Source organism: Meriones unguiculatus, chromosome 17, assembly GCF_030254825.1.
Source record: "Meriones unguiculatus strain TT.TT164.6M chromosome 17, Bangor_MerUng_6.1, whole genome shotgun sequence".
NCBI lineage: Eukaryota > Metazoa > Chordata > Mammalia > Rodentia > Muridae > Meriones > Meriones unguiculatus.
The window spans coordinates 97,239,621-97,249,794 of record NC_083364.1 but is presented as its reverse complement, the minus strand read 5'-3'; positions in this window follow the sequence as shown (position 1 = coordinate 97,249,794).

The following is a 10,174-nucleotide window of genomic DNA, read 5'->3' as shown; positions in this document are numbered from 1 at the left end:
CCTGGCTACCCAAATGCTGTGAGCCAGGCAAACCCTGAAGATGCTTGTGTCAGGTACTTGCCCACAGCAATGAAAACGGTGACTAATACACTGAGACAATTGACTCAGAAGGAAAAGAAAGCTTATTTTGGCTCACAGTTTCTTGAGAGCCTTGTTGCTGTGGTCCCTTAAGATAGAACACATGGCAGAGAGAGTGTGTGACAGGATGAGAGCATTCACCTCATCACAAGCAAAAAACGAAAGGTCTCAGGGCTCCTGAAAAAGGCCTCACCTTTGGTTCTGAGGTGCTGGGGTGGAATCCAGGGCCTTGTACTGTCACCAAGCTGACACCAGCTCTGAGCTCTGTGGTTCTTTTACCTTTGTAATCTCTTCCAGTCACAGATAGAATCAGAGCGTCCTAACCACACTGCTGAAAGCCATTGCCTGCCACGACCCACCCTCCACCCCCGACCCCCGAGTCAGGGAACCTTCTGCCCTGACCCCCGCGGTAGGGGGCCTTGATTGTCCACACTGCTTAAAGCCATCACCCCACCCCTACACGGTAGGGAGCCTTCATCATCCCCAGCCTTGGCTCTAACGTGCTTTTGGGTTAAGTGAGGTTCTTACAACAAGCTAGGACCTTGTCTGTCTGTCTGTCTGTTTGTCCATGGCAGTATCTCAAAATCTTGGTTCCTTGGTGAAGGGATGAATCAAAATTAAAAGCTTGTGGGCATATAACACTTAAAAAATTATGTATAGCACACTTGGATTTGGTTTTTAGTTTTTTGGGCTTTTTCCTCTCTTCTGGCATAGTGGTAGAGCTCATTGAGAAATCTTGTAGATTGATCCACACCTTCCTTCCTGGAGAAAATGTTCCGGTTCAGAAGAAGTGGCCATACAGAAGCTCCCGAGCTTTTCAGGCTGCCTGTGTCTGATGCCTGTGTCTGAGCATTAATTCTTAGGTTGCCTGGGTATTCTGTCCCCATCTCCCACCACACCGTGGGCAGTGTCTGTAGAGCCACTGTCTGTACCTCATGATAGAATATCATCAACCCTGGAGTCCTCAGGAGCCATCTTCATCCACTTCTAGGGCTGGAGGAGAAGGTGTGGAGGAAGCTCAGTGCATAGTCAGCAGACTGAGGTGAATGATGCAGTGAGACAGGTTCTCATCAGCAGCTCCCAGGGCTGCATGCTCCCGGATTCTAACGTGGCTATGCTGGCATGCCGGTACCCACGAGGCTCCTCTGTGAGGTCTGTGGCTGCCCAAGCATTGGCAGTCCGTGGGAGGATAGGATCAGGGTGTGGACAGCTGCCACCTCTAAGCAGCTTCTCACTGGGCTCAGATGACGTCACTACCACCTCCCTCAAGGGTTGAGCATCCCTCCTTCCCCCACCAATGCCTTCTGGGTACCTTGTGTTTGTGGAAACTGATGAACAACAACAGCAAAGCAGAAAGAGTTAAACCAGGATCAAGCAGGTGGTCTGTGGGTGTGTGGGCGCCTACTGGAGGGGTGATTCAAACATGCAGGCCACCTGGACGAACACCGGAGTCCTCAGAGCAGTGCCAGCCTGTCCCTGGGACCCTGGTTCCTCTGCACTTCTATCAGTTTCTGGAGAAGCAGTGGGAACAAAGGTCCCTGGACAGGCTGGGCTTGGACCCTTCAGAGCCAGGTCCAGCTGTCCCCTCTTCTCTGTTGGCTTCTCCCGTGGATACTATGACCGTTAGTGCTAATTGTCAAGTCCAGCTGTCCCCTCTTCTCTGCTGGCTTCGTCTGTGGATACTGTGACATTAGTGCTAATTGTCAATCTGACAGAGTCTAGGCTAACCTGGGAGATCCACCTCACTGTGAATGAGACCTTCCCCTGAGGGGGCGGGACCCTGCAATGTGTGAATGGGAAAGGGAGGTGAGGGGCAGAGCAAGTCGGCTTACAAGCATCTGTTTCTGACCTACGGATACAATGTGGCAAGCTCATTTGCGCTCTCAGTGTCTTGACTTCCCCACTGATAAGCTGCACCCTCCCGGCACCCTCCCGGCCGTAGCCAGAATAGAGTCTTTCTCCCTCAAGTTGCCTTTGTCGGAGCATTTTATCACAGCAACGGGACAGTAAGTCCCGAGCTTTCCCTTATGACAGATGCTCCTCCTGGCCTCATCCCTGCAGAGTGGGGAGTCTGGCATGTTGGTTCCCTTCCCGTCCCCTTTGATCCTCTGCTTGTGAACTCTTTCTTCTGTATATTCTCGGTTGAGCAGCATGTCTAGGCTTTCTGTCAACATGCTATTTTTACCCCAAACACCCATGATTTCTTCCCTTGCTCTTTGATGCTTTTAAGATGTGTTTTGCAATGTCAGTTGGGAAAGCTGAGGAGGCCAGCGTGCTTTTCTGTCGTTTTCCCAGAACCCCTGCACAGTCCTGCAGGGAAGACCTCTGAGGGGGCTGTCAAGGGAGAGCAGATGCCCGCTGCTGTCTGGAGTGGCCCGGAGCATCCCCGGCTCCTGCCCTCCCTCCTGTCTTCTGAGGGTCTTTTCTGTGGACACTCTGCAGGGAAGAATGCTCCACGCTCAGCCCTCCCCCAGAGGTGTGTGGCCTCTCCACTGACAGCTGTACAACCTTTGGGGCTCCCCGCCCTACCCCAGCCCCACTGTCACTGGGGGCATCACTCTAGGAGCACAGGAGAGACAGTTGCTGTGGCAACAGGCCTCCCATGCCTTTGCTTCTTTCCCCTGTATTCTCCAGGTCAGCTACCTGCCCAGAACCCCACAGAACCGTTCATCTCTTGGGCAAACAGGTACCGAGGCAGCAGGGCCAGCCTCTCGTGGGCTGGAGGCCAAGAGGCCAGCCGGGTACTAGAAGCGGTTCCCTAGTTGTGTTCTTCTCAACAGACAACAAAAAGCAGCGTGGTCCTCGGATCGGACTGGAAACAGCTCAGTGCAAGGGAAGCAACCCCACTCCCAGGGGCCATCCCCTGCAGTCCAGCGGGTCCTAGCAGGACTGTTCTGTGTGCTGCTGCTCTCCTAAGGCTGGTGACAAGGGGCGAGGCTCATTCTTCGTGAAACCCTTCAGCTATAGAGATCACAGGATGGTGTGCTGCAGCGTTTCCAGCTTACCTGCTGTCTGTGGGCTGCAGCTACCCTTGGGGATAGAGTGGTGGCTCTGCAGTTAAGAGCATGCACTGCCCTTGAGGAGGGCCAGGGTTCAGGTCCCAGCACCCACACCGCGCCTCTCAGTCACCTGTGGCTCCAGCTCCAGGGAATCTGGCTCCTTCTTCTTTCCTTGGCATAGGCATACACATGGTATAGGTGCATGCAAAAACCAAGCCAAACCAAGCCAAGCCAAACCAAACCAAGACAAACCAAACCAAACCAAACCAAACCAAACCAAACCAAGCCAAGCCAAGCCAAGCCAAGCCAAGCCAAGCCAAGCCAAACCAAACCAAGCCAAGCCAAACCAAACCAAACCAAACCAAACCAAACCAAACCAAAACCAAACCAAACCAAACCAAGCCAAACCAAACCAAGCCAAACCAAACCAAAACCAAACCAAGCCAAACCAAACCAAACCAAACCAAATCAAACCAAACCAAACCAAAACCAAACCAAGCCAAACCAAACCAAACCAAGCCAAGCCAAACCAAACCAAACCAAACCAAAACCAAACCAAGCCAAACCAAACCAAACCAAGCCAAGCCAAACCAAACCAAACCAAACCAAACCAAACCAAGCCAAACCAAACCAAAACCAAACCAAACCAAACCAAACCAAAACCAAACCAAAACCAAACCAAACCAAACCAAACCAAAACAAAACAAAAAACAAAACAAAACAAAACCAAAAATCAATGAGAATTCATCTTAGAAACTTATTTTATCTGGCCCTTCCCTCCTCTCCCCTGTTTCAGTCCTGTTCCCTCTCCTCCCTTCCTCTCTTCCTTCCCTTCTTTCTCCTACCCTCCTCTCCCCTCCTCGTGCCCCCTTGTCTCCCTTTCTTTCCTTTCCTCTCCTTCCCTTTAGTATTCTCCCCTCCCCTGCTCTCCTCCCCATCTCTTCCCCCTTTCGTCCCTGCTTCCTTTCCTGTGCTGCTTTGGGACCAGCTTGTGCTAGCTTGCACAAGCTCAGTCAAATGCTCTACCACTAGAACACATCTCCTGTCTTCTTTCCTCCCCAGTTTCAGCCACGCATTTGATCTGATTCTTGTTTCTCTACTTCTGTACTTTGCAATGTAAGTCATACTTCGTGTGTGTGTGTGTGTGTGTGTGTGTGTGTGTGTGTGTGTGTGTAAAGAGTCTATAATGTTTCTTTAAGATAGATTCAAGAGCACTGACACCACCAGGGGCACTGAGCTGAAACTCAGCTTAGTGTTGGGGGTCAGGAGTTGAAGAGCATCCTCTCAGGGTCACGTACTAACTTCCAGCCCCAGAACCTCAAGGTGGGACAGCTGGATTAGGGTGGCAAAAATGCAGGAGACGGTTGTTCTTATGAACAGGAGAGTGTGGACACAGGGACACCAGTAAATGGAGGCTGAAGTGAAGAGCAAACACAGCAGATGACCATCTACAACCAGGGAAAGAGCCGGGGACTGACAGCCCTTGCTCCCTCAAAGGAGCCGAATTGTTGGCATTGTCAGGCACGCTACGGCTTGCAGAGCTATAACAAAATAAGTGCTGCCTTGTGTGGCCTTTATGCCAGCCCTGGCCCTTACTGCTTACAAGACATGGGAGGTCGGACTAACAGGAGCAGAAACAGCTAATGAGAAGCCAGCAGAGCATTAGCATGTGAGTACGCATGTGTGTGCATGTATGAATGCATTTGCTGTGTGTTTACATATGTGCTCCAAGGACTGAAACCTTAGTTCCCATCACAGGGCTGTGGTGGACACCTCAGCACAACCATAGATGCCCAACACCTGTTAGCTTTTGGCAAGATTGATCCCCAAGCTTTCCCTAAAATGCGCTGACCAGGAGAAATGAGTTATCTGGACCCTAAGCACAGAGCCAGCTGGAGTGCTGGGTTCCAAGTCTCCCAGCACTGCCTCCCGCTGCCTCGTCTCCTGCTGTGTTTCTTCTCTGTCCAGTGAAGGAGGGCCTGGCTTTTGGTCACTTCAGAATCTCAGGGGCTAACAGCTGCTCAGAGATGCAGCTGTGGCTGAATGCACACAGACGGTGAGTGGGAGGGAATGGGACTGGCAAGCAGGCCTCACTCTCTGGGACCCTCGGGTGGCTCAGGGAGATGAGGGTCCAGCATCCTACAATCTAATCCCAAACAAAAAAGTGATGCCTGAGAAGCCGGGCATTGTGGGTAAGAGGCCGCGGAGCAGGCGGAAGTGCACGGCTGAGTGTTGCTGCTGCCCCGGGAGGAGGTCTGGACACTCACTCAGAGAGGGCAGCTCTGGGCTTCACCACCCAGGTCCCTCCACAGCCCCAGGATATGGTGTGCGCATCTGACACGACCAGTCAGGGGTCACTGACAGACCAGGATTTTATCTCTCTAAGCCTCGATTCCCACACCTGCAACATGGGCGTAGTAGAACCAACCTCTCAAGGAGCCTGGGGTTTTCATGGGTCGGCAGATGAACATGAACTTGGAGAACGGCACTGTCTGTTCTGTTGCGGCCGTTAATTACGTACTTACTTTATGACGGAGGCACCGCTTCCAACCCGAAGGGGATGGAGTTTACTGGCAAACCATGCTTCTGCTCTGCTCTCATGTGCTCACATGCCGAGCCCTGGTTCTGCACCTGATGAGATTAACGACACAGGGAAACAGTTTGTGGGAACGGGTGTTGGCAATCCTAAGCTGTCCTGCCACCCGAAACGGCTTCGGGAGGTAGGGTGGGGACAGTTACGCTCAGCGCCTGGAACAAAACCATGTCAGTTCCAGTTGCAAAGATGTCATCATACCAGCTGTGCCCAAAAATGGTGTTTCCCAAGGGTCAGATTTCACAGACTCACATGACGGAGCTCCACCCAGGAGTTACAAAATGTTTTCACAACCAGGGTTTTCCCCAAAAGGCTCTGCTTTGCTCGGACAGATCAGCATCTGGCACAGATGAAGAGATTCGAAGGTCATGGCTAATTTAAAATGCAAACCAAGGGCTGTGGATAGAGGAACGGGGAGGCTGAAGAAGCCCAGTGACATCTAAGCCCAGTGACATCTTTAAAAACAACAGTAACTAATATTTTTATTTAAGGAAAAATTGTATACAAAGTATTTGATCATATTCTTTTTCCTTGCCTAAACTCTCCCAGATTCTTCCTCTCCCGATCTAACCTCATGTTCTTTCTCTCAAAGCAAAAACAAAACCCCCAAACTGAAACTCAAGACACAAACTTAAAAAAAAAGGACAGTAGGACAAAAAATGTCCAAATAAAACAAATAGTGCTCCCTGCCCCTCCCCCAACAACCCACCGAGTTGGTTTTGTGTTGGCCAGCTGTGTCTGGGCACGGGCCTGCCCTGGACTGCAGTTACTGCGGCCAGTGATACTCCACTGGAGAAAGCTGAGTTTCCGCAGGGGCCAATTACAAACAGCTTCTTGGGTAGGGGTGATACTCTGTCTCCATCCTCTTCTCCAGGCTGAATTTGTCTGTTTGAGCCTGTGCAGGTCTTGGGCACCCTGTTGTAGTCTCTGTGAGTTATTTGTGTCAGTTGTTGTGTCTGGAAGACACTGTTTCCTGGGAGCTGTGCTCTACCGTGGTTACAGTTTCCACCTCTGCTAAATATAGTTCCCTCAGCCCCTAGGGAAGGCCTTGATGGACACACATCATCCTCTCAGGCTGGCCAGCTGTGGGTCTCTGTAAATTCCCGTCTACCACAAGAAGAAGCTTCTCTGATAAGCGCTAAGAGAGGCTTTGAACTGTTGGAGTAGGAGTGTTTCATTAGGCTCTATTTTATTGCTAAGGCCTTTTAGAAGAACAGCAATAATCCGGTTTTCCCCACGCCCGTAACCTACACAGCCTCAGCTGCTTGGCCACTTTCCCAGGGTCATGAGTGAGTTCCATCCCATGGAGTGGACCTTAAATCAGACAAAAGAACTGCTTGGTTATTCCCATAGCATTTGTGCCACTAGTCCACCAGTACCAGACAGGTGATTTACTGCCGTCGGCTGAGGGACTTGGGGCTGGCTGATCCTGAGGGTTACTCTTCTCCTCTGGGGGTGTGTGGGGTTTCTTCCAGTTCCATGTCTGCTGCTCAGTCCTGGTGAAGCTTCTAGTTGGGCACTATATTGGTTTCTTCATGTCTGATGACATAAGTAAGTTGTGTCTTCAGCAATAGGGCCTTTCCATCATGCTGTGGGTAACAACCAATAGCTTTTGCAATAGTGTGGTGTTTTGGGGGAGTGTCTATGGGACCCCTTTGTCCAGTGACTCAGCAAGACAATCCATTCCTAACATGGAGATTATACTTGTAGTATGAGATATTTAGTTGGAGCAGTCTTACCCATTATACTCCATTTAAGCTCCTTTCCTATGAATATATATTTTAGGAAATTTCTGGAGTAGGTTCCACAAGGCTTTTCAAGGGCCTTTAGTGTTGGCTGCCTCTCCCCACCTTCTCTCCTTTATCTCTCTCCTTCCCATTTCATTTTCCTCTTCTTGTTTCCCTCTCATCTCTTTCCAGTACTACACTCGATTACCCTTCCTTGGCTGACTCCTCACAGCTACCCTTATTCTCTACCTCTATGATTATTTGGATAGAACCACACATATCTAAAGCTTAAAAGAAATTATCCACTCATTAGAGAAAAAAATGCAAAATTTGTCTTTGTCTGGGTTACCTCACCCACAATGATTTTTTCTAGCTCTATCTATTTGCCTGATTTTTTCCTCTTTTTTCATAATTCAATTTTTGTTAACCACTGCAAAATATTCCATTGTGTAAATATTCTGGATTGTCATTATTTATTAGTTGATGGACATCTAGGCTGTTTCCAGTTTCTGGCTGTTTTGAATAGAGCGGTAATGAACGTAGCTGAGCGAGTATCTCTATAGTAATCTTTTGGGCACTATGACCAAGAGTTGCATAGCCAGATATTGTGTTAGACTGACTTTTTGAGGATGGTCTGTGGGGATTCGTACCTGAACCAGGTGGCTGAGGGGCCCACTTGACCAGGGTGGACCTGGCCCCAGGTTCTCCCGGCATCCCTTGGTCTCTGCCTGTTACAGGGCATGGCTGGCATACCAGGTCCTCTGTGCTGAGCTTTCTGGCCTGAATTCACGTGCTGCTAATTTGGCTTGAATCGGCCCATTTTCAGCAGGGATAAGCTATCACCCTCCGACACTGCTGTTCCTAGTGGCTGCACATGAGCAAGCATCCCCCTTTCCCTCAGCCTTGCCATCGTGTGCTATCATTTCACTGATCTTGGCCGTTCTGACTGGGTAAAATGAAATCCCAAAGTTGTTCTTAATTTTTATTTGGGCAAGGACACCGAGCATTTCTTTGTTTCTCACCGATTTGTGTTTCATCTTTTGAGAACTTTCTGTACGACATTTTTTTAATTGAGTTGTTTTTTAGTTCTTTGTATAGTCTAGAAACTAAACTTCTCTCAGATGTATAATTAATTAATAAAGTCTCTTCCCATCCTGTGTGATGATGTCCTTTGCCATAAGAAGCTTTTCGGCTTCACGAAGTCCTATTTATTGATTGTTGGGTTTAATGCCTGTGCTATCAGATCCTATTCAGAAATTCTTTTCCTGGGCCAGTGAGCTCAAACGCGTCCCTTACTTTCCCTTTTTATGGGATCCGGGTACTTGGTCTCTGGTGTAATTCCTGGCCATTTGGAGCTGTTTTGTGCTGACAGATGTGAGTCTGTTTGTAGTCTTCTAGACGCAGCTACTCAGTTTGGCCAGGAGTGTTGAAGATGCTCTTTTCTCCAGTGTCTTCTTTGTCAAAAACCATGTGTCTATTAGGATGTGGAATTATATCTGGGTTAACAATTAACATCCATTGATCATATGCCTTTTTATGCGAACCAGCAATGGACACCTCCCTGAATGTGATCCCAGATAAATGTTTTTTCTTTATAGATTATCTGAAGAATTTTGTTTTAGTCACAGAAAACTTTTATTAACAGATAATTATATTCAATATGATTCAGAACTGTCAAAATATGTGGCAAAAGTGGCAAAATACACTTTTTCTTAGAAGGTTTAGGATTGGAGCATTGTGAAGGAACAAGAAATGGGAGTTTTCAAGTGCTTGAGTGAAAATGTGTCCCTGTTAACCAGGAAGGGGTGAGGTGGAGGCAAGGACACTGGGGTCCAGGGTCCATTTGTCGACCTCTGCCACAGTCTATGCCTTTTGTTGTCTGCGAGCATCTCTCATTTCCAGATGGCTCTCTCTGTGTAGTCCTGAGATGGTCTCATGAATATCCTTATGGTAAAAACATTTTATAATAATACTAATATAGTTACTCTTTTTTACTGTGTTGATACTGGCCTTAGCACGCACACAAAAGTTATTAAAACTCCTGGTGCCTCTTCAGAGGTCAGGGCAGACTGAACGTCATCGCCTTCTTCACTACATTGTGAAGAAAAGGAAAACCCCTACACAAAGGTCACATATAAGAACAGGCTTGATAAAGCAGTTAAGATTCATTTGCTCACAGAACACACCTCTTCCCAACTTCCGTAACAGAAGTCTTGTGTAACGCATGATTGACTGGCCCCACGGAAACGCAGCCATATTTGACTGCTAAACTAGCCACTTCATCCAAATACCGTACTGTGCCTGAAAAGAACAATTAGCAAAAGGCATCAAGAATATCTGGCTGCTTGTTTAAATTAAGACAAGCGCCACACTTCAAAGTCAATCACTTAGGAAAGGTGGTTGTTGATAAAAGGTTGAGCTTTCAATGTTTAAGAATTTGTGCATGTCACTGTGAGGCTGATAGATTTCCTGGAGCTTTTCTGTAAAGACAGGCAGTGATACTGAGCCCAGTAACCCTTTGACAGTGTCTGCTAAACGGTGCTATCATTTGAAGAGGTATTTTCTAAATAACAAATTCATGTTCCAAAATCACACGTAGGCAAAGATCCAAGATAGACAGATGTGGCAGAACACAGCAACAGGAAGCTTGCTGCATGGCTGCATCGGACCATAGTTAACCTTCCTCTTGTTACCATGTAAAATGCAGCAGCATATTGAATATCCACAGTATCTGACACAGCCATTGAATGCCCTTTCTTGATTTGATTATGAATCTG